The sequence below is a fragment of the Cygnus atratus genome, chromosome 2, assembly GCF_013377495.2.
Source record: "Cygnus atratus isolate AKBS03 ecotype Queensland, Australia chromosome 2, CAtr_DNAZoo_HiC_assembly, whole genome shotgun sequence".
Lineage (NCBI taxonomy): Eukaryota > Metazoa > Chordata > Aves > Anseriformes > Anatidae > Cygnus > Cygnus atratus.
In genome coordinates, this window is record NC_066363.1 from 121,500,150 (window position 1) to 121,523,053 (window position 22,904).

At 36.4% G+C, this 22,904-nt stretch overlaps 1 long non-coding RNA gene across 1 annotated transcript; it reads right to left on the reverse strand.

Moving 5' to 3' along the window:
• Positions 1-1,692: 1,692 nt before the first annotated feature.
• LOC118251273 (uncharacterized) lies at positions 1,693-18,899 on the reverse strand. Its single transcript, XR_004779734.1, has 3 exons — positions 18,774-18,899; positions 18,493-18,559; positions 1,693-2,316 (listed from the first exon to the last, which is right to left on the reverse strand). It is a non-coding gene; the product is annotated as an uncharacterized LOC118251273 (long non-coding RNA).
• Positions 18,900-22,904: the final 4,005 nt, after the last annotated feature.

Below are 22,904 nucleotides of genomic sequence, written 5' to 3' on the forward strand. Positions count from 1 at the left end.
GCCCTTTTGTTTCAGAGATTTGCTGAGACATTTCTTGAAGCAGTTAAGATAACTACAGTTTATGTACTTTATGCTGGAAAAATAAAAGAAACAGAACCAAGGAAGGAAAGGACCTGTGATCAGCTACAAATATTATTGCTTGTCTTTCAGGAAAAATAATAATAATAAAAAGTCTGGCATTTTTTTATTTGATTTTTATTTTTGCTAAGCTGTGAATGATGATATAAAAATTACTCCTGGGCACATTGAGCAGAAATCATTATGCATTATGTTAAAGGAAGATATTGCATTAAAAGAAAAGAAAAAATTCATTTTAAATTACCAAACAAGTTTCATCACCGAGAGACAATTTACACATTTAAACATTTTTAAATGTAATGCTCATTTCTAATCTTAAACTCAATTACTAGATTTTTCCTCTGGCTCAGATCAAGGCTGAAAACACACTTTCTTCAAAGTGTGTTTGAAGTTCCCTGAAAAGTTGACTCCACTGACTTTTTCTGTTCAGATTTTTATAGTAATTATCATAAGATATCTGAAGTTGTTTCTAGTTGTAACATATCTATTTTCTGACAAAACCAGATGTTTAGCATTTCAATTATTTTCCTTAATGTTGGTTAGCTGTTCATATTTTCTCTTCATTGTTCCCCAACTTTCTAAAGATTTTAAGTTCAAAGTAAAAAGTTTCTTCCCCAGAAATGTGCAAAATATTTAATCTTTCATTTATCAGATAATACAGAAAAAAAAGGTCTCAGAAAATGACTCTAATTACGAGCTTTTTGGAGTGCAGTAGGGACAGTCTCTGAATGTGTGTACAATAAGCTTGTGTGTAGTTAAGAGCTAGTCAAGATTTATAAGCTGCAAGTCTAGTGCAGTCTGTTTAAGTGAGGACATTGTGCCAAAAATGAAGTTGAAAAGAAAACTACCCCTGTTTGCTCAAGGCTATAACATGAACATTCACCAGGCAGGAAAACATTTTTCAGTTTGCTTTCACTACTGTATATGTAAAATCAATTAGTTTCAGAAAAGTATGTTAGTTGCCATTTCTGAGATTCCATTGGACAGTGATATATTAATACAGATATTCTGAAGATGAAAAAATATGGTGTAACTATGAAATATCAGTTATTCTAGAACATTGCCTATTATATTTCTGGTTATTTTCCACATTTGTTGTCCATAATTGTGAGGAAAACAGCATGCTACAAAAAATGTCTGGTCTTTAAACTATATCAAACCAAAATAGTTTAATTTTTATCACTATATTGACCCAGTTTTGGCCAGAAAATACAATGACATCTTCTGACAAAAGGCTACACATGGTTGTTGATACCAAGTGTAAATTAAACCATGCCAAATGGACAAGCAGAGCTGGCCTACACAAAGGTTCAAGGCTTACCTCAATGTCATGTTTTCTGGCACAGAACATAACTGACATGACCAGCAGGATGTATAGGATCATAATCAACAGGGAAATTCCTCTTTCTAAGGTGGAGTTCCATTTTCTAAGCAGATTAGAGAAAGTGAATTTATAATAATGACACATAACAGCAGACCATAACAGCAACATCAGCTTCACTTTATTGACAGACGTTGCTTCAAATTATTCTTTGAAGAGTGAGCTCTTTCCAAAGCAGCAAACATTTGAAAAAATGCATATGAAGAAGCCACAGTACAATTTTGGGAGCTAAACATTTTTCTGTGTTCTCCCTGTCTCAATGAAACATATGCAAGGAAGTGTATGGCCACTAGAAGAGAGGTTGGGCAACATGAAAGGACTGCAGAGATGCTGTTTGCCATTGTAGGAAGAAAATTCATGTGGCAAAGGCACAATTAGAGTTTAATCAGGACAGTACCATGGGGAATGATATTTTATTTTATTTTTTTCTAAATATGTTAGCAGCAAAAGGAGGACCAGAGATAACACCGGTTCGCTACTTGATGAGGATGGTTGCCTCACAAATAGGGATATAGACAAAGCAGAGACATTTAATGCCTTCTTCACCTCTGTTTTCTCAACACCAGTGGTGGTGAGCTGGTGGACCATGACTGCTGTAATGATAAACTCCCAGGCAACACCAAACTTGTGTGAGATTAGCTGCTCCAACTGAATGCATGCAGGTCTACTGGGCCCAATGGGTTTCATCTCAGGTTACTCAGAGAGACAGCTGATGTCATCGCAATAACTCCCTGAATTATTTTTCAACAGTCTTGGCAATCTGGAGAGGTCCCAGTTGACTCGAAGTTATCAAATGTCATTCCAGTTTCCAAGAAGGGCAAGAAGAAGACCCTGGCCTGTCAGTCTCACTTCAGTGCCTGGTAAAATTATGGAGAAGATTATTCTGGAAGTTATTGAAAAACACATGAAAGATAAGGCAGTCATTGGTCACAGACAACATGGGTTCAAAAAGAGAAAGTCATTCTTAATGAACTTAATTCCCTCTTATGACAAGGTCACCCACCTAGCTGACCAAGGGAAGCTAGTTGTTGTAATATTGTTGGATTTCAACAAAACTTTCAATATTGTTTCTCACAGTATTCTTCTGGACAAAATTTCCAGCACACAGCTAGATAAATAAATAATATTATTGGTGAACAATTGGCTGATGGGTTGGGCTCAAAGGGTTCTAGTAAATGGGATTACACCAAGCTGGCAGCCAGTCTCTAATGGGGTTCTGTAGACCTCCATTTAGGGCCAGTTCTCCTTAATGTTTTCATAAATTACTTGGATGCAGGACTTGAAGGTAACTAAGTAAGTTTGCAGATGACACTTGGGAGGAACTGTTAACTGTGTTGAGGGCAGAGAGGTATTGCAGAGAGATCTTGATAAATTAGAGGGCTGGGCCATCATCAATAATATGAAGTTTAACAAGAGCAAGTGCCACGTTCTGCACCTTGCAAAAGGCAACCCTGGATATATGTACAGACTGGGGAAAGAGAGGCAGCCCTGTGAAAAGCAATCTGGAGCTTTTGGTCAATGGCAATTTGAATATGAGTCAACAGTATGCCAACCATATCCTGGGGTGCATCAAGCATGGCATTGCTAGCCAGTCAAGGGAAGAGATTGTCGTGCTCTATTCTGTGCTGGTGCAGCCCCACCTGGAGTAGCGTGTGCAGTCTTGGGCACCACAGTATAAAAAGGACACAAAACCATCCTTTGAGTGCCCAAAGGAGGGTAACAAAGATGGTGAAGGGTCTGGAGGGCAAGATGTATGGGGAATGTCTGAGGTAACTTGGTTTGTTCAGCCTAGAGGAGACTGAGGGGAGGCCTCATAGTGGCCTACAGCTTCCTCATGAGGGGAGTGGAGGGGCAGGCACAGATCTCTTTGGTGACCAGGGACAGAACATGAAGGAGCGGCATGAAGCTGCATCAGAGGAGGTTCAGGCTGGATATTAGGAAAAGGTTCTTTACCAAGGGGGTGGTTAAGCACTTAGAACAGGTTCCCCAGGCAATTGGTCACATCACTAAGCCTGTCAGAATTCAAGCAACATTTGGACAATGTTCTCAGGCATGTGGTTTGATTGTTGGATGGTCCTGTGTGGGGCCAGGTGTTAGACTCAATGATCCTTGTGCATCCCTTCAACGTGGGATATTCTATGATTTTATGATTCTGTGATTCTAAGATTCAATGTGTTAACCCTCCTGAAGTATGCTTAAGGTATGACTGCACTCTTGCTTAACTCTCAGCATTGCCCACTGTTAATACTTTGTGGGTAGGTACTGAATTTGTTTGTGTGCTCTTCTAGGAAAAGCATTTAAAATCTATTCTGGATTTTGCACTGTGAAGGAAGGAAAAGTAGATGTACAACAGTCTTGTGTTGTGTTTCTCACAGTTTCTTGCTATACATTCACTCTTCAAATACCAAAAATTTATGGTTTGCTTCAGTGTTCCTCATCATATAACTTTACACATGTGTTGAGGTGTTGCAACAGCGTGGAAAATGCCCACCACCAAATGTGTTGCTGTCTGGAAGGTGAGACACCACCCTCCAATGTCATAACACTAACAGATGCTCTGCTTAAACTCAAATGATTTACAACAGACCTGTAGTGGCCTGGGGTAAGCAGCAAGCAGAAGACAGATTCAGACTGCAAACACTTTGAAATAACTTCTCATATCTTAATTTTCAAATGCAGGAAATTCAAGAAAAGCTTCCCTTGCACATCCATGTATGTCCACTGGCAGATCCGTGAATGTCAACCTGCTGTCAAGGAAATTCTGGAACCTCTAATAGCCAGTTCTGTTCTCACAGTCAGTGTGATTATATGTAGGAAGCACTGAATTTTACAGCATGTGCTTATCCATCTTTGTTTCGGGTAGTTTTGTGTAGCATAAATAAATTTACGCACCCGTTCTACATGACCTAATTCTTCTAGGTCAGTACTGTACTGTGTTTATTTGCACTTCACTGAGCATACTGGAGTCCTCAGTCCTCTCTGGGTTTGTTAGACAATAATAACTATCATTATCATTATTATCTATCACCATAAAGAATATATGAAATTCGTCATTCTAACCAAAAATATAAAAACTTCGGGCAAATCAATTAAACAAACAAACAAACAAAAACACTACTGTGCAGCAAGGAGGCTTTTGATGATGTTGGATATAAATATTCTTCTCCAAAGTTCTCTGTCCCTTCATTCCAAAGCCCTCCACTGGAAAGAGTCAACAATGCTGGCTACATTAATAATATCCAATGGGAGAACAAGCATCACTAAAAGCTCAAAGTGAAAACCAACCTCAGAGGTCCTTTCTATGGTGCTTTATTTTCTACTTTATTTTACCTCTAGCAAAACACTTTCTTTTTGGATGAAATAGAAGTCTTAGCAAAAATACTAGGTATAGAGGCAGTTTCTTTCCCATTTTGCATGAAGCTAGCAATGAGGCAGAATTACAGGTGGTTTCATAAAAAGCTTATGTTAGAGGTACTTGAAAAGAATTTGATACATGAAGTAGGTACGCAGCAAAGAGTTGTCAGAGTCACAGACTTTTTGATCTCTGACTCTCCTGTGGGTATTATAATTTGGATTTATTTTGGCACTGTCAAAGATCTATGGAAATTCTGAGCTTCATATTATAAACACCAAAGTAGTCAGAATTCTTGTTTTATTACAACTTTTTAAAAAAATGTTTATAGGGAAAGAATGGAAAGTTTATTAAAAATCTCCTCTTGATGCAATCGCTGGCACGTTGGAAAGTAAATGAATGAATAATGATTAATAAAAGTACTGTTCAAGAGTAATGGAAACATACTCTATGCAATAATATTTATACTTAACATTATACTGCCTGTCACTTGTATAGAAATGTCTGTGGTAAAGAGTTCCTTCAGAATGAACTTCATTCCTTTGTCAAGACAGAGAAAATGTAGGCATGGCCCAAGCTTAAGGGTCCCTGGTGAGTAACTGATTTAAGTAAGCCTTCATGTGTTATATAAATTTTTGGATTAAATCTGCTCCTAAGCACCTGAACATTTAGATGTTCAAGGAAGTTACTTAAGTTCCCTGTGGGAAAGGCAAGCTGGGAGCATTTTCTTGTTCCCAAGTGTGTATATATGCATGTGATTGTGGGCTTTGACAGTATTTTGATATCATGTTGAAATGAATAGGTGCACAGCGTAACTCCCACCTCCCTGTCCTCACACCACAATATTCAACAAGTCCTGAAGGTGCTGTCTATTACTTTTCTTAATTCCCATTTGAGCTTACTGACACATTCTGCTTCCACAACATAGTGCTGGAATAGTACCTTCCACACCTTCTATGTTAGAATGCTCTTTTATAAACTCTTTTAAGTAGATCTTCAGCTGGTTTAATCATGTTCTCTTGTTCTCCTATTGCAGGACTTCAAGAACAACAATTCCACATTATTATCCACTGCTTTTAAGATTTTGTGAACCTCATTCATTTTGTCAACCTATCCCTGCACTACCATTTTGTCTTGAAACTGGAGAGCCCTGGCCTCCGCTCATAACATGAGCTCCTTTGCCCTCTAGGACATTCTAGTTGCCACATTCCGTACCTTCCTAAACCCTGCTTCCTTCCTGAGATGCAAGAACCAGAAGTACACATTGAACTCAAGATATGAGTTCATCATATTTTCATACAGTAGCAAAAAGATGTTCTCTCTTCTCAAGATCCTTCTAGATGATGGTAAACACTTTGTTGACTCCTACCCGTTAAATCAATGATTTCAAGAACCTGTCAGGGGCGACTATAAGATCTCTTTCCCAAGTTGCAGTTCTGAGTTCAGCACTGCAGTAGGAATGTTTTAGATTATTTTAAGTGTTTTATCCACACTGAAGCTCATCTGCCACATTTTTGCTCAGTCACTCAGTTTTATGGTGTCCTTCTGGAATTGCTTGACATTATCACATTTGAGTTCCCAGAAGAACTTAGTTTTGTCTGGAAACTTTGAGATTTCACATTCATAGGCTCTTTTCTTTTGGTGTCTTGGGAAAAATGATGTCAGGTAAAAACTGTGCTGGCATTGATCCATGGGGAACCCCCTTGACTCTTCTTCATCCGGGAAAGTGGCAGTAAGTCCAGCCTTTTGCTTCCTGTCCTTAACCAACCTTCCATCTCAAGTAGAAATTTTTTCTTGTCTCTTGCAATCTTGATTCTTAAATAACCTTTGAAGTGTAATCTTTTTGATGTGCATACTGACATCCTTGTGGATCTCCAGCAGGTTAGGGAGACAGTATTTGCCCTCAAAGAAACCACACAGATTCTTTCCCAGCTGGGGCCAGCCTGCTCTGTTCTTTGATACAGCCTCCACCATTTTCTGTGCAATGGCTACCATGCCAGTTTGTAGTGCCCAGGATCCTCTCTTGGGCCCTCCTTCTATAAGGGACTTATGCTGGCACTCCACCTGCCACCTGGGTGTTTGTAACCCTATGTCACATGGGTGACATATGGGTCACTATGTCGGGGGTGTCACTTCTGAAGTTTCACATGAATTTCATACTTGGGTGAATCCTACACAGACAAGGTGACTTGCAGACTTCCAGCCTACCCATTCAGTTTAATACTTTGTGTTATAGGTATTTCAAATGGATTTAGCTCCTCTGACATCTACTGCAAAGAGTACTTCAGATGTGAGACTGTTCCCAGTATCTTCATCAAGGAATTCACTGAGCTTTTCTGCTGTGGGTTTTTTTGTTTTGTTTTGTTTTGTTTTGTTTTGTTTTTCACCCAAGAGTTGTTTTACACAGTTGTCACAGATATTCCCACCAATTCTCCAGACACTGAAGTGCTGAAAGAACTTGTTTTTATCATCTAGAATATTTTTTGCAAGGTATATTTCAAATTATTTTTAGACCTCTTATTCTCTTCTTATGACCTATCATTTTCTTATAGAGTTCTCCCAATTTAGGCAAAGATTTCATTTTTTAAATGCTAAGATTTTTCTCTGTGATAAGCTTGTAAGATTTCCCGTTGATCCCATTATCCCCTTGCAGGTTTTTTGGTCTGCTTTTCTTTCCTTTTTCACACATTCTACCCTTCTTCCACTAGTGTTTTAGGCAGACTCTAGTCTGGAATGTTCCCTTTTGGATTTTGGCTTTTGGTTTTTTATTGTCTCCTCCTTTTTTTTTTTTTTTTATCCTTCTTTCTTTAAATTTCATAGCCACATGCTGTACTTATTTATATTTCTCTATCCCCTGCAATGTTAAAGCTAATTGTACTGTCATTTCTGTTACAAAAAGGCTCTCCCACTAGTACTTTCTGAGCTATGTTGTGTGCAATACTGACAACCAAATTCGGAACAATGCCTTTTCTTGGATTCTGAGACTAATATTTCTTGGAATTAGCCACTTTCTACATTCAAAAATGTTATTTCTGCATCTCATCCTAATGAAGCTTTGATCCAATCAATATTTAGGTAATTGAAATTTTCCACAATTAATGCCTAATCTGATACCAGTCATAATATCCCTTAATATATTAAGTATAGACCACAGGGCAAACTGTTATTCACATTTACACACACAAAAAAAAGGTGACTTCCACACTTACAGACAGGTAGAAATGTAAATACTTTCCTGTACTAAGGCCAAAGAGGACTACAGTAAGGACAGCTGTTGTGGTTTAACCCAGCCAGCAGATAAGCACCACACAGCAATTCACTCATCCTTATACACAACAGCCTATCACATGCTTAAAGATTTTAACCCAAGAAATAATATTCTTTTTTTTTTGAAGGTATTTCTGTATTTGAACTATGTTTTGGTAGTAGATCATGTTTTCTGGTGTGATTAATTATGCATTTTCAGTGGAGGACAAAGGCTTGCACGTTGTTTGAAATTGCCAAACTACTTTGTCATATTTTTTTCTTCTGTAGCATACTGAAACAATTCATTATTTATAGCTCTGAGATGACACGCTTTCAGAATATTTTTGAAACTGAATTCTCCATCTCTTTTGTGTTATATTAAGCCTTTTGTTGTAAGGGTTGTAAACAGGATTTATTCTCTTTCACTATTAGAGCTCAAATTCTAGCTTTACCCTCTTGTATTTTCTAATTACATGAAGAGGATGGCTTTTTATAAAAGTATTTTATTTAGGATTAAAGTTATTTGTGTAGCATCAGTGGGCAAGTTATATTGTTTCTGACATCAGGCAGCAACAAATTAGCTTCCAATTTGCTCTCATTCTTGTCAACGTAAGATTTACTTAGTCAACATCTCTAAAATCAGAACAAAAATAAGTCTCTGTGAGCTTGAGTAATTTAATACCTGAAACACTGGACTGGGCTTTTAGTGTCTTTTTACATCCTGCAGCTGTTGTTTACATATTCCGGATGTACAAGAGTCCACTAGAGGAGACAAAGAGATGACTGCAGCTCTAGGCTTTGTGTTGTTGGATGTAACCATTTCTATCACCATCTCTTCAGATCTTCTGGATGCTACAGCTAGATTTGATTTCACCCTAAGTAAAAAGGGAAAAGATGAGGATTTTGATTTGTTTCAGGTGAACTACCTGAAACTTAGTCTGACATATTCCATAGATAATATGGGCTTTGTAAGCTCGTAGGGCGCGTGGAATAAGAAGAAATTTCTATCCCATGATTTGGAGGAGCTTATCTATCTGCATCCCATTTGCTTCTTGAGGAACTCATTGACTTCTCTGTATCTTTTTAAACGTCCATGTGGTGGCAGTCTCAAAGTATATTTCATCTCTACTTGCCAGGAAGTTTTCAATTCTTTTTCTAATAAGGATTTGATTCCTTATCAGTTTATGAATGGACAAAATAGCCCTCTGAGAAAAGAAATTACTCTTGGAGAAGATGAGAAAACTTCAACATGCATGACTTCATAGCTGTTGGTCAATAGGATAGACAAAGAACACCCTATCCCTGTGGCAGAGGACAGACTCATGGCATTGCAGAAAACACTTTCTTGGGGAGTAGGAGCTGGCAAAATCTAAATGCATGCCAGGAGGTATGTTAACATCCAAATGCTTAGGAAACCTGTAAGACTAGTTGAAACAGTGTGCACATCTTCACTGGGACTGAACAGCCATCTCCATGTTTGATAAGTGGATGTTGATCTTACTGTTTGTTAGTATACTGAAGAGGAAAATCCCAGCAAAGTACATGAATTCCCAGTAGAGTTCTAAGAGACAGGATCCACTTGCTTTGTCCTTCACATCCTTAATGCATGCTTGCTATTTGAGTGATTGTCGTGATTATAGTATGATGACTGGGATGATTAAAATTTCCAGGCTTTCTGTGAAGTTGTGAGAAGAACATAGGTGTAAAGGCATTTTCTCAAACATTGGGCAGATTTTATAGTTTTGGAATTCAATTTGCTGCTTATTTTTCAGAGTCCTGTAGAGCAGTGAAACCCCTCTGTAGTTATGTTATTGTTTTTTGTTTGTTTGTTTGTTTTGTTTTGTTGTTGTTGGTTTGTTGGCTTGTGGTTTGCTTTTTTTTTTTTTTTCCTAAAAAATGTGTAGTTTGAAGTGGGACATAGATAAAGAAAATATTAGTTGTTAAATTTGAGAATTATTGTGTAATTATTTTCTAGTTATTGATACAAGATAATGTATTTTTAAGGACAGTTTTGGGGGCCTACAATGCTAGATGTATGCTTCTTATAATAGAAATAACCAAACAATTTAAACAAATTTTAGGAGGTGAAATCTTTCCTGTATTTTTTTCCCTGTATCTGAAAGACTGTTTTCACCTCATTCAGGCAGATGTAGATAAATCACGTGTCTGTTCACTCTGCTCTATTTGACCAGTAAGAGCTTTAAGTGATTTTCTGGAGCACTCAAAATGTTCTAGTGGAGACTGGAAACTGAGAAAAACCAATCCCACTTCCTAAGGTAAGTGGAAAAATAACCATAGAAACAAAACAAACAAATATAAAACCCTATGAATAGTATTACTACACAGGGAAGAATCTTGATGAAGTGTAAAGTATGATACAAGGCAGCTTGCTTGGGGTTTTACTGGTATGATTGGTATGCCTCTTAGTTTATTAGCCAGGAGTAAAAATAAAAAAAAACCTCTGAGGTGAACTACAGGGAATTCAAGCCACACTTTAAATATAGTCACTGAAATAAGGATTTAATTTAAACGTGTTAAAAGTAACTAGGATTTAGAAAAAAGAAAAAAAAAGTTTTGAGAATCTCTCTAATGAAATTTATCACCTATTTAATGTATATAAGGCATATAGTAAACATTTACTGAAACTTAGTGGATATGTCATTTGACAAATAATATTTTGTATAACTAAAACTGTCATCATATGTTTAATTACATGGTAAATCCATATTACTATAAGTGACAAGGGAAAAATTTCCAGCAAATTATTCAGCAAAGTTAGAGAAAATTAAAACCATCACAATAACATGCTCATACATGCAGATAAATACGCATATGTGCACATGGCCAAAATTTACAATAGTGACTAATGATTTTGTGTATCTCAGTTTATGGAAGACTGAAAGTTGATCTCATTTCACAGGATAAATATTTAATTTATTCAAAGCCTCTTTCAGACACCTTAGAATAGGCATCCTGAAATGTGTATGGCCAACATAGTTTACCATTTGTTCTTTAGTCCTGATAATAATTGACTTATTTTGCTGAAGTCTCTATTCAAAATCAAGCCAAGAATTGGAGAAATATGCAGTGGAATATTTTAAGAAAAAATAATAAGGAAAATAAATTATATAACCTTCCTGAAGAGAATTTGCTACTTGAAAAGCACTGGATAATGCCCCCAAATACCATATCATCAGTAATAGAAAAAGATTAAGGACATGTATTGCTATTTCACATTTTACTCTCTTTTGCAGACTCAGCCTTGACCATTACTATCTGCAGTTCTGCATATTTAATCATCTTCTGACTTTCTTCTGCAATTCAGCAAAGGCATCACATTTGAAATAGAATCTGACCTACTGGGAATCAGACCAGAAACTTTTCAAAGACTAAGTGAAAAAAAAAAAACAAAACATGAAACCACTACCGTCATCTCTGATAAATATTTTTAAAATATTTTTAATTTAAATTGCCAAAGCATAACATTCCTGATTATGAAAACTCTCAGTAATTTCAGTTTGAGTTTTTTTGAATTTAAAGTGAACTAAAATAATAATAATAATAAAGTTATTTTTGTCTCTATCTGTCAGAATCAATATTAGATACAGAGTCACACTAAGCATGCTTTAATGGAAAAATACTAAAATGACACACTAATTGTGCACTACTAGTAAATTTGACCAGTGTTTTGTTGTTGTCATGGTCCTGCCTCTCCAAAGGAATTCAGGAGATACCCCCCTGCCCCCTCCTCCAGACTGCTGTAAAAACAGCATGTTGTGCTTGGCAGCCTGGAGGGGGGAAGAGGGATGCTTTCTGCTAAATGAACCTTGGCAAAAACTAGCTGATTCACCCTGTCTCTGAAAACCGTGTCCAGTTTTTAATGTCCTATGGACGTCTATGTTCCTACAGAAATCAGTATGCTGCCTCTGTAGTCTTGGTTATGAATTCCATTGGAGATAGGTGCCAAAATACTTGTATTTTTATATACTTATCCCCAGTTGGTTTAGGTAAATTGCAATCTAGTCTAATATTTAAATTTTTAGTCCTTTCTGGATCTTAACTTTTTGGCAGCATTGAAGAAAGATGAGCAAGAGATCACAGTAGAGCAACAGATTATTAAGAGTAACAACAGTTCAGGATTGTCATGTAATCCACAGAAGTCCAGTGAAGGTTACTCAACAGAATCCACAGGCATTATGGAAAACACAACATCTGTCTCAGTGCCCTTTAGGGAAAGGAAAAAGAAGCTCCTGTAGATATTGCAGCAATATTTAGAGAAATAAAATGGACCTGTACAGTCATTCTTCACAGCATGGGAGAGACTTAAATGAAAGGGAGATGCAGTGGATGCTAAATTGGATAAATTAACCAAACGTGCGCATGCAACAGAGGAAGGAATAAGCAACACTGAAGAAAGGGAAGCTGAAACAAAGATCTATGAACGGAGAAAGAGTGTTGATTTTTTATGTTGAACAAAGCAGGGAAATAACAAAACAGAAACCATTGTACTCTTGCTGGAATAAAAGGTATAAAGCTGGACAGTATGGTGCTTATTGTGCAAAACTTATTCAATTAGTTTTTGAACATAACAGAAAAGCCCCAATCTGAGCTCCTCTGAATCTGACAGAAATGTTGAGATTCTGAGATAAAGATTATGTATTAGTCAAATCAAGTAATACTGGCATGGGGCAAGAATTACAAAAGTCTGGAAATCAAGATAAGCAAGTGCTGTATCCAAAGCCGAGTACTAAAATCTTACAAAAACAGAAAGAATAGAACTTGGTCAGAGGCTTATTGGTAAGAAAGAGAATGGAGCTTGAAGTGAGGTAATAAACTATCTGAAGACAAGAGAACCTCTCTTGATTCTTCTCAAGATTTATGAAATTCCAGTGTAACAGATTCTTTCATTTATTGTTAGGGGGGTTAGTATGTGTTAGCTTACAGAGCAATGGCTTGTGGTAGTCTGCAGTCTAATTGGACACCCAGTCTTGGACCAGTAAAGACAATCTTTCAGGATCCAGTTGCATGTTCAGTACAACCCATTTGAATATAATGCCCCCAATGCCTATATCAGTCAGTGTCCACTTGGATATACTGCAGCACAACTGTGGGTGGCTCTGCGTAATCTAAAGGATCTTCAGGATTGGTGTCTCTGCTTTTCCAGAGTCCATTTTTTAAAATTCAGAATCTTAATATCTTTCTGTATTCTTTGTCCATATTATTCCTAATAAATTCTACCAAAAAAAAAAAAAAAGACTTAATCATCCCTTAGCTTATGTCCTTGTCCTTATATTACTAATTTTGTTCTAACAAAGTAGTTCTAACTTTGTTAGAATACTTTACTAGAATATAACATTCAAAATAAATTGAATTCCCAAATTCTCTGCAGCTATGGTTGGATTCAAGATGTGATTTACCAAATAGAATGAATAGAAATTTGTTTTGTGAGTTTCCCACTTCAAAGGTGAGTTTGACACAGATTCAATGTATAGTTCAACAGTTTTCTAGCCTGCTATTGCTCATATCAGGCTGGAAAGGATCACATTGTAGTTCCAGGGGACTACCTTTGGCAAAGTGAACCACCTCCCCTCACTTGCCATTCTTGTTGCAAGTGTGTCAAAAGAGACTATGGCATTCAATGGCATTCAATCCCTAAAGCTAATGTTTTATTTAAAGAACAACTACCAAGCTAAAGCAAGGTAACTTGCTGAATAGGGGAGGCCTTAGAAGCACTGGACAAGAGGGATTAAACAAGATTCTTGGAAACAAGTCAGCTTCCTAATCCCTGTGTCTTTGCAGTGTTTATGTCTTCTTTCATATGGAGTTGCAAGCCCAAACCTCAATGTCTTATCAGTTCAAGGAAAATTCCACTCTCCCTGCAGCCCTTCCATATGGCTTCTCAGGAAATTCTCTTTTTTGACACTTCAAAGAATTAATTTGGGACTTCCCTTGCTGAACAGGCTACTTTTTCAGAGTCTCCAACTTTCTTTCTGTCACTGTCTGCTCTACTCAACACACCAGAAAGTTTTCCAGAACCAATTGTACTGCACTACTGCCGGAACAATCTTTCTGTTTCATGCTTTCCAGGAGTAAAGAATATTTCATGAAGTGTAGTAGCTAAGACAAAGATAATTATAAAGCTTTCCTGATCCCCTACATGACCTTTTTAACAGAATATAACATAAACCAATAGATGGGTAGAGACAGCTCTTTCCATCTGTAATAATATACAAAGTGCAAATAATTTAATTATAAAATAATTGCCTGACACACTTTTGAAATTTCTGTGTCTCAGGAATCTGGATCACCTAAAGTCAAATGGTAGACTTTCTCCTTGTTGGAAAGTTCTTCTGTGCAGACATGCATGTTTTTCTCTTTTTCCATCTTGAGTAACTGTAGCGCTGGGACTACAGATCTGTTTCTTACACATCTCATGCTTTTTGTCTGTTTTTCATGACTATGTGTACTGAGCCATTTGTTGTCAGCTTGCCTTCATTCAATTTCTGGCTTTCGTTGACATTATCCTGTTCACTTTAGTCCATCATGGCTACCTTCATGGTGATCATTCTCTTGGGAAACTGAGACTGCTGTTGTTCCACTAGACGTGCCTCTGTCTTTTGCTCAACCACCCTCCTAAGAAGTGAGAACTGTCTGTCCCTTGTGTGAAACTCCCTTTCAGACAAGTCTTTTTGAAATCTTTAGAGTTGCACATTGATGCCAGAAATCTGAACGTTGCAATACAAATATTTGCTTCAAGACCTATGTTGTACTCACACCTGCAAAAGTTGACAAAAGTTATGACCAGCTCAGTATAGTTCTACTGTAGTTATGCGTTATGAAAACCAGGTCATTTAAAAATTTGTTAAAAACGTACGTAAAACTGTCGACTTTAATTTTGTGTGCCTCAAATTCCCCATCTATAAACTGCTTGTTGCATAACTTCTCTCTTCTGAACAGGGCTTTTGTGCAGATAAATGAATTAATATTTGTGAGTTATTTCAATAGTACGGGAAGGATTGCTATGGTAGTGCTCCCAAGGGAAAAGATAATTATTTCTTCAGTGCTTGGTTTGTTCAGTAGATATTTAGCCTAGGGTTATGCCATGAAAAATGAGAAACAAACAGACAAATAAACAGAAACCGAATGCCTACTCATTAAAAGAGCACTGTCCAGCCTATGCACCGAAGGGGGCAAGGGTCTTGTTGGAAGTTCAGATAGTGGTTGGTCATGGAATGAAATATGGGATATGTTAATAAAGACAAATAATAACACCAGCAACTGAACTGAGGCTACCCAGGCCACAGTAACTGTGGCATTTCCTAATGGAAAACGTCGTGACTTAAAACCTAGGCAAAGTTTTTTTAACATAGATTTTGTGCAAAGTATCAAAAATGGATAAATGGCATGAAGAGGTCTGGTATTACTCAAGCAGAGTTGATCTGTTAATAACCCATGATGACACTAATAAAAAAACATCCCATGGTAGACCATAAAAACAATGTTAAACTAACTTCTTTTAATATTGTAATTGAAGCTAATACCTCTTGAACAAATTGATTCAAGCTGTATTGCCATTGTGACAGTGACTTGCTTGCCCCTGTTCTACTATCCAACTGTTTATGAGTTAATCAAATTTTTATAATCAAATTATACATATTATGGTATTTCAGTTGTTATTATGTGTAGTAATTGGTGACATATATCAACTTGTAAACAGTAGATATTGCATTGCATTTTGAAACCAAAAAAATATATATGATCAACGAATTAAATCCTTCCTAAGCTCCATAAAATTTAAGGGAACAACTAATGATTTTTATTAACTATTTGCTCAGAAATAGTCATTAGTATTTTTATGTGTTCTAGATTACATTATTATTTCTCACCATTACCTTTAACTTTTTAAAATGAATTATTTTATAAAACTCAACTACAATTTTTAAGAGCCTATGTGAAAAAATGAAAGAATTTAAGTCCTCTGTCAACCTTTCTCACTTTCTACAGAGCTGGGTGACATTTCCTGGACAAATTTTAATCAGTATTAATAGGAACCAGCTCCAAGTCCTTTTGTCAGATTGGCATGTGCATTCGGAATCAATTTAACAAACTGGATCAAAAAAAATCTATACCAAGATCTAAAGCTACAAGAGATATTACTCTAGATTATAGTTGACTAGAAAACAGTTAAATTTCACGGTTCATTTCCAGCCATTACTGATAAAATGATTTGAATGGGAATATTATACAACTAAATTAAGCTGGTTTTGGTCCATTATGATAGCAGCTCAAGTGTTGGGAAATTACGTTATTTTCATATTTGCAGGCAACAATGAATATTTTGAATCAAATGGTTTGAACACATGATTACTAAATATGTTAACTGACTACTTAATAGGAACAACTGTGATGAAAAATTAATTGATAGACAACATAGTGGTGTCAGTAAAATATCAAAAAAAAAAAAAAGAGATTCCAAATTGATGCAATTGCTTTAGAATTATGGAACCATCCCTCCTCTTTTTAAAATGTATATAGTATTAATATATTAATATATTTGTCAGTAAATCTATGTATTGCAAGTATGTCAGTAAATGTCAGGAAATGAATGACTCAAGTAAAACTCAGCATGAAAAGCTCTAAAGACAAATCCATACACAGGGGTAAAAGGGAAATATATACATACATATATATATACATATATATATATATATATAAACAGAGTTCATTTTTCACCAGGAGATATAAACAAAATCTGTATACATTTTTGCCAACAAGTCAAATGACTTAAAAGACTTTGAAAAAGAGAGCAAAAATTTAAAGCAAAGTAGACACTGTCATATATAGTAAATGGAATTCAAGCAAAAAAAAAATATATATGTATATATATTACTAGTGTCCGTGTACCACAAAACAGATTCTGTAACATAAATCAGGAAGTCAGAATGTTTTAGTGCAAAACAAAATTTTCTTCATAGGGGTGATTTTCTTCCAAATGGAAATATATCCGTATAGTTATCTAGAACTTTAGCACCAGATTTCCATGATAAAATATTATAAAGACTTTTGCAATCATACTCTCCTTGATATCCGGACTATGATAGCAAAGGAAACAATCATCTCTGAGTGGAAAGGTGAAAATTAGCAAAACGTGTTTTATCAAAAGTGTTAAATATTGTCCATGAGAAAAATAGAATTTACAGTATACTTCATCCTTATTGTTCATTTCAGGAACTGCAAGTTTGTAAAGAGTAAAAAAAATTCACCCTGCCTTCCCTAATCTTCCCAGGTTTACTCTAGTTCTCCTCATTAGATACTCCAGAATCCTCATCAGAAATTTCCAGTGCAATTCCTAGAATATGCTATGGGCATCCTTTTGTATATGCACTTATTATGAAGTAAATAACCTAGTGTAAACACCCAGCACACACTCCTTTGTGGTGTTCTGGGTCTAGGCAAAACAAGCCTAACAAAACAGATGAACCAAAATTGAAATATTCACAGAAAAAAATGTCTTTCTGTAAGGTGTTGAAAACTATGAAGAAGGTGAAATTTCACATAAGTGAAATGTAAGGATCAGCTGTGAGGAGAAAGAACTGTGGATGTTGGTTGGAAGGAGCGGATTCTGTTTCTCAGAGCCTTCAGTGCGGTATAGAATGATGTTGCGCAGATGAAATAGATTTCACCCAAAAGGAGAGACCATCACAATGCATGACTTTCTAAAGTGTATACGTCAGCTTCCTATTTGCAACCTAACTATTGCCTATCAATTATTAATGTTCAGGAAAAGGCGACTACAGTCTATCTGTGACGCTATAGCAAAATTAGATGAGAACTCATAAAGCACTTAGGATAAATAATAGATGATTAACATGTCATATAAATCAGCGTATCATGTTATTTTAATTTGTTTGCCTTTTCCTTTTTTTCTCTCCTTATTCTTAGTTTTTATCCTTATTCATTTTGATTATATTTTTTGACTCAATTCTCTTATGTATTAGGAGTAACTCCTGCTTTATTTATGAGCTAGGGTAGAGTTCAGTATAGAAGTTAATAAGAAAATTGCTAAGTGTTGTAATGCTGTGTCGTTCTATTGCTGACATTTGAAAGCTAAACAGCAGTATGCCAGATCTGCCTTTTCCTTATAGCTACCTGACAAAGGTCAATTAATAAAAATGTGTGCAATAAATCCATTCATTTAATTAAATGCCTTCTAATAAAGATTGAACTACTGTTTAATAAAATTTTATCATCTTTAGAACGTGGTAAGTATTAGTAATAACAATAATAATGAATAATCACATTCAGTGACTCAGAAGAGGTTTATGGCCCATTTTTAAAAATACATGTATACTTTTCACAATTTCACACAGTATGCTGCTGAAGTTGCTCTTATTGCATAGATCTCACATTCTCTCTTGCTTTGCTTCTGTCTTACCTGTCCTATCAGCCATGGTTGGTGGTCAATTTGCTCTCTTGTTTGATGAAATCTATATGTGACAACCCTGAAAGAAGAAGCAGTTACCTAACCACGTGAGTGCTTACCTGGCAACAAGCAGAGCCCTGGCAACAGTACAGTACAGAACAGTACAGGGTCTGTAGATAGCTTCCAAAATATCAACACAGTTTGCTACTACAAATATACAGACCTAGATTCTAACAGCAAAAAAAAAAAAAAAAAAAAAAAAAAAAAATCCCAGCTGCCATACTTTTGTATACCTGAGATGCTGAGATTTAAGATTTCTCTCAAATGAAACATTTCAGGATGCTTGATTTTCATGGTTGTGGGTAACTTGTAGCCACTAGTTCTGATGCATACACTGTTCCATTCACAACCTTAAAAAGTAGCTCATGGGAGACATAGTCCAGCTGATGAATTTGGCCATGGAAGAAAATTAGAACATTTGACTTGTGAATTACTTTCCTCATGAGGCTCTAGGATAACATTTTGAAGTTAAAATGCTTTGTTTTCATTAAACACTTCCTAGAAAAAAGAAAAAAAAAAAAAGAAAAAAGTAAATAAAAAATAGGAGTATCAGAGTTTTATTCTTATCATATATATTTGGTTTTAAATGTAGGTGGGTTTCGTAACAGAAATACTCCATGTAATTGGCATAAAAAATGCAAAGCCTGTGTTTATCCTAGTCTGGGTCCTCAACCACATCCAATTTTCTGAATGCTGATGGAATTTTTGTATTTTCTTTCATGAATCTGTCTTCTGCAGGTCTGTTCCTACAGTGCTGGAAAAGATGTTTGGTTGTGCATGGTGCTGCACAGTATTAGCAGCATTGTCTGTTCATTTCTTATTGGTAAGAAAGCAAACAGAATTTTTTGTGTATGAACTGGATCAAGATTGAACCATCAAACAGCAACTGGTTTTGCGCATCTTTTCATTGTCAGTGCAGTATTATGTGTTCAGGCCACATTAGTAACCAAAGTTATTGGTGTGTCTGAAAGAAAACTATCCCAATTCAACTTTAATTCTGTTCACTATAGACCAATTTTATTTATACATGAAATGTGTTTATGCATCAATATCATATTGCTGTAGGCACATCTGCAAAATTTAAGCAAATTTGTCTAAAACGTACCTTACAAATTAAGCATATAAAAATCTGCAGGAACTTAGAAAACTAAAAATTGCTACAAAAATATGCATTAAATATGACTGGGATTATTGATATGCAAAACAGTTTAAAAGCTATAAAGTCCAGTCCTTTCTAGCTTCATTCAGCTGAGAAATAAAACTGTATAGATGTGCTCTAGATTCTTTCAGTGACACAGAAACTAGGAAAAGATTCAGCATTTATCGGCATTTATAGCTCTCCACCCACATGCAGTGGATTGCTCATAACTTGGGAACTTTAAAGGATGTAGCTCGGCATGTGGCTTCTGGCTTGGGATCCATTTATGGTTCCAAATCTTCATGAGATGTATGCAAAATCCTCACCATTATAAACCCTGTCTTTCCAAGATTGCTGCAGTGGTATGTTTCATAAGGGCAGACTTGAAAAAATATCATTGACTTAATTTCCGTTTGTCACTTAGCTGGACAAAAGCCAGAATACTGAATGCAGATTTTCTGTGTTGGTCCAAACAATATCACCATTCTGTTTGTTTGTTTCTTTAAAAGCTGCAATTTCATAGCACAAGAAAGAGGTGACTTTCATAAACATATGAGACAGTGAACAAGCACAGACAAAAAGAAGCACATCAGAACTGGATTTTTTTATAAGCATATCCTATACTTTCCAGAGTCTTTATGCAAAGGTATTGTTTCTGTTTATCTGATTCCTAAGAGGCTTTAAATTAAAAATATGAATTGTTTCTGCCATGTTCCTCATGCACAGTTGCATATTGCTTCTCTAATTAGTTTAAATTAGGAAAAAGTTAAAGTGGGCAGATGAAAGATATGTATGGGGCTGAGTTTAATTCTGAGCAGTATAAAAGGTAATTTGCAGGTGTTTATGGCATGTTTACAGTCTTGTTTGAACACTACCATGTTTGTTGTGGCCCATCCTTCATGACCCTAATATTCACTTGCAGTACGCAAAATTTATATTAAATTGGAATAGTCAGGTTTAAAATCATTTTAAAGAGCCCTCAGAGTAAAAACCCTTATTAACAATATTTTGTGTGTGTCATCATGGTGGGTTTTCATGGTCTCAAATCACTCCCAGCTTCAAATTTATGTAGACAGACCATTCTTCCTTTAAAGGAACTTAACAAATTCCTTGATAACATCTGAGTCTATTTTAACTATTTCTTTTCAAAATTGCTAATTACTTTCTTTTTCCTCTATAAGATTGCTACCACTTGATAATAGGATGATCTTACATAGATGGTAGATCTAATTGTCATTTACAACAAGGTCTCTTTTATCTTTTTTCTAAAGAGAATTTAAAATGGATGCATACATTAATAATTCAAAATTTTAGGCCTCTCTACATTGCTAGAATGGAATAAAAAACTGCCTTTGAATTCAGAAAGAGGAGGTGCATTTCAAATTTAAAAAAGATTGATTATCAACTCCTGGAAGAGGAAGAAAGAATAAGTATGATGTAAAGAATGAATTATTATAATTAATATTATTTCAAGATTACAAAATCTCACAAGGTTGTAAATCTCCATTACCAAGAACTTATGCCTCAACCTTCTCAAATTTCTGCTACATTGATCTAGCTTAGAAACCTTTTTTTTTTTTTTTGCAATTCAGCATGAACTTTCATCACACAAGTAATAACATTTATCATAGTTACCACTATATATTTTTTTGAAACACTTCTTGAGCATTGACTAATACTAATTAATCCTTACATTACCCAAAGGGAGAATAATTATGATTTCCATCTTGAAAATGAGGAAACAGATTGTATTTTCATTTATACTAGTATATATCATGGAGCCCTCTACAAAAGTGAATGGAATTACACTGCTGAGAAATCAACATGAAATCACTATCAGATATAGGGAAATTGTTATAAAGTGGCTGTTTTCCTAAAGGAAAGAATTGGTTTAAAAGCACAAAAGTTAGTTATCCCTGCTTTTTAGCCCAATATTTTGACCATTACAAAGTACTGTCGTGCAGTTAAATGAAAAAAAAAAGGGGGGTTCTGAGATGGGTAGGTTTTCACTTAAGTATAGCTAAGAAGGGCTGTTTTCCTGCTTATAACTAAGAACGTTTGCAAGCAATATGTGTATTATGGCCTATTGGTGACTTAGAATCATAGAACCATTAAGGTTGGAAAAGATATCTGGTCCAACCATTCCCCTACCACCAATATTACCCACTAAGCCATGTCACTAAGTACTACATCTAACTTTTCCTTAAACACCCCTAGGGATGATGACTCCACCACCACCACTTCCCTGGGCAAACAGTTCCAATGCCTGACTACCATTTCTGAGAATAAATTTCTCCTAATTTCCAACTTGAACCTCCACTGGCGCAACTTGAGGCCACACCCTCTAGTCCTGTCACTAGTTATCTACAAGAAGAGGCCAACCTCAAGCTCCCCACAACTTCCTTTCAAGTAGTTGTAGAGAGCAATAATGTCTCCCCTGACCCTCCTCTTCTCCAGAGCTAAACAACCCCAGTTCCCTCAGCCAATCCTCATAGGACTTGTGTTCCAGGCCCTTCACCAGCTTTGTAGCTCTTCTCTAGCTCTAGACATGCTCTAGGGCCTCAATGTCTTTCTTGTAGTGAGGGGCCCAAAACTGTACTCGATGTGTGGCGTCACCAGAGCAGAATAGAAAGGGGTGATCACCTCCCTGGTCCTGCTGGTTACACTGTTCCTGATACAAGCCAGGATGCCGTTCGCCTTCTTGGCCACCTGGGCACACTGCCAGATCATGTTCAGGCGAGCATCGACCAACAGCCCCAGATCCTTTTCCTCTGCACAGCTTTCGAGCCACTCCGCCCCAAGCCTGTAGCATTGCCTTGGGTTGTTTTGGCCAAAGTGCAGGACCCAGCATTTAGCCCTGTTGAACCTCATCCCATCGGTCTCTGCCCATTGATCCAGCCTGTCTAGATCCCTCTGAAGGGCCTTCCTACCCTTCGGCAGATTGACACTCAACTTGGTGTTGTCTGCAGACTTACTGAGGGTGCACTCAATTCGTTCATCCAAATCATCAATAAAGTTATTAAAGAAGATGGGCCCCAACACAGACCGCTGGAGAACACCACTGGTAACTGGTTGCCAGCTGGATTTAACTCCATTCACCACTACTCTCTGGGCCTGGCCATCCAGACAGTTTTTAATCCAGCAAAGACTGTACTTGTGAAAGCCGTGGGGTGATGGCTTCTCCAGGAGAATACCGTGGGAGATCATGTCAAAGGCTTTGTAAAGT